The following is a 7,436-nucleotide window of genomic DNA, read 5'->3' as shown; positions in this document are numbered from 1 at the left end:
AAACCCTCATGAATACTTGCCCTGCAATTACTGTTACGCTTTTTTCAGAAAACGTGAGCTTTGGAAACATGAGCTTTCATGCAAAACACGAAATGATCTCCCTCAGGAAAATTCCCCCAAAAGAAAAAGAGTCCAAACTGCAGCTTCCCGTCTCATCCCTATAAAAGTAAATACAACAGAAAGATGTTGTAAAATCATTGGCAGGATGATGCATGACGAGGTGTCTCTTGTGGTAAAATCGGACGAACTTATATGTGAGTACGGTGACAGACTATTGGAGAGGCATGGGAGCGATCCATCTAAAGATGGCTATGTTAGTCAAAAAATGAGAGAACTGGGGAGATTTGTAATTGCTGCAAAGTCTCTGAAACCAAATGTGAAAAATCTTACTGATATCTTAATTCCACCAATGTTTAAATTGGCTGTTGATGCAGCAAAAAAGGCATCTGGTTACACTAACTCAAAGTACCGCTATGATAGACCATCTCTCGGTGTAAAACTCGGACACTCTCTTAAAGGAGAACTCCGGTGTGATATTGACCTAAAGTGTATTGAATCATGATACCGAGTGTGAACGTACCTTGCATATTTCATCTCGGTTTGTGTCCAGCTGTCCGAAATCTGGGGTCAGTTAGCCGATGCTCACAACAGCTTGTCAATGAAAGTCAATCGGGCATCGAAGGAGCCATGTAAATAAATCACTGTTTTACGCCATTTACGAGGCACAAAGTAGCTCCACACTTCATTGGTAGACTTCCAAGGGCCCTGACATTTAAAACGAGACATTGAGAACTCAGAAAAAGCACTGGTAGTTTATTTACAAGAAGATTTATACAGACAGTACCTGGTAGAGAAAATCCGGTAGCCGCCATCCTGAACTTAGTCACGACAAATCGAGTGTCGAGCACCAATGAATTTATCAGGTTATCAACGTATCGGGTTGTAGTTTCCTTCGTGCTCGACACTCGACCTATCGTGACTACATTTAAGATGGCGGCGACTGCTCTGTTCCTGGTGGAAGATGTCTGTATAAATCTTCTTGTAAATAAACTACCGGTGCTTTTTCTGAGTTCTCAATGTCTCGTTTTAAATGTCAGGGCCCTAGGAAGTCTACCGATGAAGTGTGGAGCTACTTTGTGCCTCGTAAATGGCGTAAAACAGTGATTTATTTACATGGCTTTTCCGATGCCCTGTTCACTCTCATAGACAGCCTGTTGTGAGCATCGGCTAACTGACCCCAGATTTCGGACAGCTGGACACAAACCGAGATGAAATATGCAAGGTACGTTCACACTCGGTATCATGATTCAATACACTTTAGGTCAAGATCACACCGGAGTTCTCCTTTAAGACAGTTGGTGATATACTTATAGGCAATTATGTAAAAGCAGAAAATGAGGTTGCTGCGAACAGAGTCAGGAGTTTTCTGGGTTTAGTGAGTTCAGAGTGGAACCACTATATCTCACACCGTGCTAGGACAAACCTAGAGGAAAACAAATGGAACAAGAAAGAAATGATTCCTCTAACTGAAGACATAATTACACTTCAAAAATATTTGAAGTCAACTGAAGAAAATGCCAGAGAGAAACTAATACAGGGTCCTGACCCTAAAGCATACAGAATGCTAAGTGAAACTCTTCTTTCCCAAATCATACTTTTCAACCGAAGGCGCCAAGGCGAGGCAGCTAAAATGCTACTTCAGACTTATGAGAGCAAAAATACAGATCCTCTTAATGAGGATGTTATGCAGTGCCTTTCAAAATTAGAAAAGGACCTGAGTAAGGACTTCACTAGAGTTGTTATAAGAGGCAAGAGAGGCAGAAAAGTACCAGTGCTTCTCACCAGAAAGATGACAAGATCACTTGACTTCCTGATTGAGCACAGGACTCAAGAAAATAACATTTCTGAGACAAACAAATATGTCTTTGCAAGACAAAATTCAGACTGCCACATAAGAGGCTCAGACTGCTTAAGAAAATTTGCAAATGAATGTAATGCAAAACATCCTGAGACCTTGACCTCTACCCAACTGAGAAAACACATCGCAACCCTCTGTCAAATAATGAACTTGAAGGACCATGAAATGGATCAAGTTGCAAAATTTATGGGACATGACATCCGTATTCATAGGGAATACTATCGCCTAACCGAGAACACGCTTCAACTAGGGATGGGGCCGATCCGATCCAGTATCGGTATCGGGTTCCGATACCAGCTTAATTAATGGATCGGAAATTTCCGATCCAACCTAGAGAAATTTCCGATCCAGAGTTATGTCTACGTACAGTGCTGTCTGCTGAAATGACTTCACAAGTGATCCCGGGCTAGGTGACGTGTCTGTGCTCCAATGAGACACTGAGAGAGATGACATGCCTCCTTTCAGAAAATCTTCAGTTTGCAGGTAGCAGTTTAGCATTGAGCGTCATACATGTCCGCTGTGTGGAAATACTTTACGGTCGGAAACGCCGCAAAGACAGCAACGTGCAATGTTTGCAAAGCCGTTGTTCCGAGAGGTGGCACCTCGTGGATTTATTTAGTAGATTAACTGTTAAATATTACCCATCATAGAGTAAAAGTTTATAATTTGTAGACTTCGTGCGTGTTATTTTCTGTTTTTAACGTTGCCGCACACACCTGAAGCGAGCACGCGCACAGAGAGAGAGAGCGAGAGAGAGAGAGAGAGAGAGAGAGAGAGACGTGATTCAAACTGCGCGATTCACAGACTGATTACTCTTTAACGTCTCTTGAACAGAAACATTCATACAAAGTTATGTTTAAATACCCGTTGTTTTATTCTGGTAACACCGTCGGTTATGTCTTCAGTGAACCGAAACAGCTGAGAAGGAGATGCGTGCCAGTATTACGTGCATTAGGCCTTAAAGAGACAGCATCCTATAAATACCTGCAGTGAGAAGCACTAGTTATTTATCAATGAATTATTAAATTTCTGCACCTGAATACTAGTATTATTGATTTTATTAGTAACTTTATGTTGTATTCATCTACACTTGTCATTTGTGTTAGTGTTCTTGTTTTGTTACTTATTATATTAGTTCAGCTAGTTTTTGCTGTGGATTAGAAGTACTTAAAGTAAGCATTCAGTAATTAATAAACAACAAACTTTTTTTTGTTTTGTTTGTTTTTTGCTGATCCGAAAAGTGCACTTATTGCACTTTTATTCAAAATGTTTAACATTTGAAAACCTTATTTTGTTGCTGCTACACAAGCAAGAATTTACGGAATTTATGTTGATTAGATGCACATTGTTCTATTTATAGTGTGAATATTTATTTTTTATTTCAAATATTTGAAAACCTTTTTGTTTTATGCAACAAGAGTGTATATTGCACTAGTATCTAGTAACCCTGTCTTGAAATTTAAATAAATATCAATTTAAACCCTTAAAGTTGCATATTTGTTTTCAGGATGGGATTTCTGCCATTTTCTAACCTCATACTTACCTCAAGTTGCTTTTTGGGAGATACTTAGACTTGCTTGTAGAGAAGTTTGTTACAGCCTCATAAAATCAACAATAATGATAATAGTCATAGTGATATAAAAGCAAATAGAGCTCTGGTATCGGAATAGTATCGGTATCGGCAGATATCCAAATTCAGGTATCGGAATCGGATCGGAAGTGAAAAAATGTGGATCGGTGCATCCCTAGCTTCAACTTGCTAAAATGAGCAAATTGCTCATGGCCATTGAATGTGGAACAACAGTTTACAAAGGAAAATCTCTAGACGAGATTGACTTGGGATTAGAGGGTGAGCATCTAACACTAGTAAGTTGTAACAATATACACTAACTGGGAATTTGGAAAGAACATGTGACTTGTACTATATAAAACCTTTCTCTTCTGTGTTTTCATTACAGTCGCTTTGTCTGAGAAACGTAAACAAGGCTGCACTTCAGACCATGTTATGATGGAGACGTCTGAGCAAGAAGAAGATGGTAAGAAAGTCATTATAGGAGAGGTTAGGTTCAAGTTAAAATGTACCCTTTTATCAGGTTAATGCTTTGAAAGGAGCAGTCACTTATAAAGTTCTTGTTATACAAAATAAATACACTTTAGAATCGATTAACGTTATCCGTTTATTCATACACCAACACTCGCTGTTACAACTCGTGCTCAATAACAACAACGCTCTTCCGGGAACTCCATAATAAGAGTCCTCTTTTAGTTTTGGTAAACAGTCATGTGAAATATTAAACAATATTTAGCATAGAGATATAATGTGCATGAACACATTGTTTAATGTCTTAACCTTAACAAACTCCCACTCTTTAATATATATATATAATAAATAACTTTCAATTCAACATACTAACAGGACATAATACTGAACAACAACATCCTTGAACAAAAATACGACCTAGCATATTTCAACAAGCTCTCGAGTACAACTCAAAGACAGATTTTGTTTTAATTCAGTTTCCATTGTCCTTCACTCAGTGCCTTGAGTAACTGACAAGCTGATGCCCCCTTTTTGGTAAGGCAGTCTGCAAGTTGTTCTTTTGTGTTGTACCACAGTACTCACTCAACTCTATGTGTTTGGACAAGTTCTTTGATACTACTTATCTCCAGGCGGAGTCTTTTCTCAGAGACTGACTTTGTGTTTGAAGTTTAAAGTAGTTTAAAGTGTATATTAGTTTGAAGTTTAATTTGGTCGAGGTCGAGCTGTTCCACTAAACTCCAAAACGCGTTCACCTCACGGCAGCACATACTCTCCACTGCTGATTCAATTGGGTGGCGTAGCCCACACAAACACAGTGATGGGGACATCGATCTCTCTTTTTCTTTTCTGACAATAAACATAGCTAATTAAATCGTGAGAAATTGATAACGCGTGGATTGAGGAAGGGTATTACATGACGTTTGAGGCGTCGATGAGACTAGCGATTGATGCCTGTGCAGTGTGTGCATCTCTAACGTTGCAGCTCTGATTTGGACTGACTTACTGTAAGTAAATAATGTCTTCAGTCGTTGTCCCTCCTTGCTATTCTACATGACGGCAATATTTTGAAAAGACTTGCTTGTTATCCAGGTTAAGTTTGCACCAGGCTAGACTAGCTTTAACGTAGCTAACGTTACTCACCAGGACACCTGGCCAACACACTCATTCTCCTCACACCAAGCATTAATAACTCTTTTGAGTGCCATGGCTCCCCTCTCTCACGCCTGACCGGTTAAAAATTGTAGGGCTGTGGTCCATAAAGAATTTGATGGTTTCCCACATCCTCAGTCGTTCTCCAAATAGCCATAATACAGTAAGAATCTAGCAGAGTATGGGTTGCGAGTTCCAGTAACTGAAAAAACACGCTACCTTTGAAGAAACCCCAATAAATGTTATTTTAATGCATTTTAAGACAGAAATAATTAAATATATACATATAGAGCATTTTAATTTACACATTAAAAGGCTGTGGTGGTTAACCTGCAACTTACACTTTAAATAGGATTTCAGTAAGTTGGCTTTCCCAAGCCAACTTAATAAATGTCTCATAATGTTAATTTCTCTCTGTTACAGAGTTATCCAGAAGTCAGAAGAAGAGGCCTGATCCTGAGGAGTCTTGTGATTCAGACGGTAAGTAGTGTGATCATCTACTGCACAGACTGTATATACAATGATATATACAACATTATGTATATATACAAGTACATATGTGGTGGAAAAGTTCATTTATTTCAGTAATTCAACTCAAATTGTGGAACTTGTATTAAATAAATGCAATGCACACAGACTGAATTACTTTAAAGAGCATATTGCAGGTAAAACAAATTCTAAATGAATATATAACCTTATGTTAAAATGTGAGCCAAAGACTTAAAGTACTTCAGTCTGTATGCATTGAATTTGTTTACAGTTTTTCTCGATTGGTTTGGCTCATTTCTTGAAACCGAGATGACATTCTCAAAACCATAAGGTCATTTGGCCAAACAGTCTTACAGTTCTGCTCAACATTATAGCTCACTAGCAAAATCAAATATCTTTCCCCAAACTCTTCTTCCATGCTTCAAAAGCAGATTCCTTTCCCATATAAAAGGTCAGTACAGTCAAAATAGCACAGATCCTTCTCAATTGCCTTGGCACATGTGCATTCATTTAGTGCTTTTGTCAAAATAACCTGGATGGTTTAGCACAACACCATGGATCCCCTGCAAAAGCTCATATCTCTCCCAAAACAGTTTATCCATGTGTCAAAACTAAATATCCTTCTCATATAAATAGTCAATGCCCCCAAAATGCATTATACCTTTGGCATTGTTTAAGCACTGCAAGTCAAAATGCTTAGACGTTTTGTCACTGAGGCACAGGTCTAGCAACAGAATACCACTATGAATAAAACTAAAAGATTTTACAGTAAAATCAGCCTCCAATAAACCACTCATTGTAGAAAATACTTTTTCTAAATGCTTTTAAATTTGTGTTTTGGTTGTTCTGTGCTTATGAGAAGACAGAATGTTCTGTGCTTATGAAAAGACAAAGTGTACACTATGTAACAGAATCTGTTTAGTAAAATGTGTGCGTGTAGTTGCGAACTCTCTACATTTATGTCATTTCTGAGAAACCTTTGTTTACAGGCACGTAGGAGAAAAGAAGCCCTGCAAAAGTAGTAGCAATTTGAAGGTCACTTTAGACTAGACTTTTGGTCACTCTAAGAAGAAGAATGGGATGGGGCTGTATTTTCTTTTCTGTGCAGGAGCGGTTGGCGATAACAGGCCCTGATTGGAGGAGAATGGTCGAACGATATCAGGAGGAGAGACCTGCAGATCCAGAATATAAATACTTGCATTTAGTTTTGTGAGACATTCCTGGACTGCCCAGAATGTCAGATTTGATATTGGCTGTTCTGGAATCCTGAGCTCAGCACTCTTTGACTTTACCATTAAATTGATCTTAACTTTGATTTTAACGCGGACTCGAACTGTTTTATTTAAAGGGCGGATAAACGGACTGGGGGGAAGTAGGTATTCTTAGAATACCAGTAACTTCCAACAATTGGAGGGGGCACCCGGATTCGCCCGAGACGAGGAATCAGAAACTGAAGGACATCTCCATTTCAACTCCTCTGCGCAGAGAAATAAATAACAGGTAAGCAGTTACCTTTTTCATAAAAAACTGCAGTTTGGCTACTACTAAATTGAAGAGTTGAATAGGAAGTGAATATCAGTTTTGCGTTTTGTATAAAATTGGGTAAACTCAAAGAGTAAGAAAGTGAAATAAGGTAAAGGATATCTAGTGATCTCAAATAAAGAAATTAAATTAGGAAATGAAAGAAAACTCCTAAAACAAAAGCTTTCCCGGTGAGGTTGAGTTTTCCCAAGGATTTCCAACAAATTAGAAAGGACATAACAGAAAATTCGTTAAAACGTTTCCCGGCGAGGTTGAATTTTCTTTTGACTTTGAAGGTGTCCAATAAAATAAATTAGG

At 38.4% G+C, this 7,436-nt stretch overlaps 1 long non-coding RNA gene across 1 annotated transcript; it reads left to right on the top strand.

Moving 5' to 3' along the window:
* The first annotated feature begins 1,790 nt into the window (after window positions 1-1,790).
* On the top strand, window positions 1,791-6,883 carry LOC141325705 (uncharacterized). Its single transcript, XR_012353821.1, has 3 exons — window positions 1,791-3,954; window positions 5,532-5,588; window positions 6,706-6,883. It is a non-coding gene; the product is annotated as an uncharacterized lncRNA (long non-coding RNA).
* The last annotated feature ends 553 nt before the right edge of the window (window positions 6,884-7,436 follow it).

Source organism: Garra rufa, chromosome 1 (assembly GCF_049309525.1).
Source record: "Garra rufa chromosome 1, GarRuf1.0, whole genome shotgun sequence".
Taxonomy (NCBI): domain Eukaryota; kingdom Metazoa; phylum Chordata; class Actinopteri; order Cypriniformes; family Cyprinidae; genus Garra; species Garra rufa.
The sequence above is the reverse complement of the archived record's forward strand: the minus strand, read 5'-3'. Positions and strand labels throughout refer to the sequence as shown.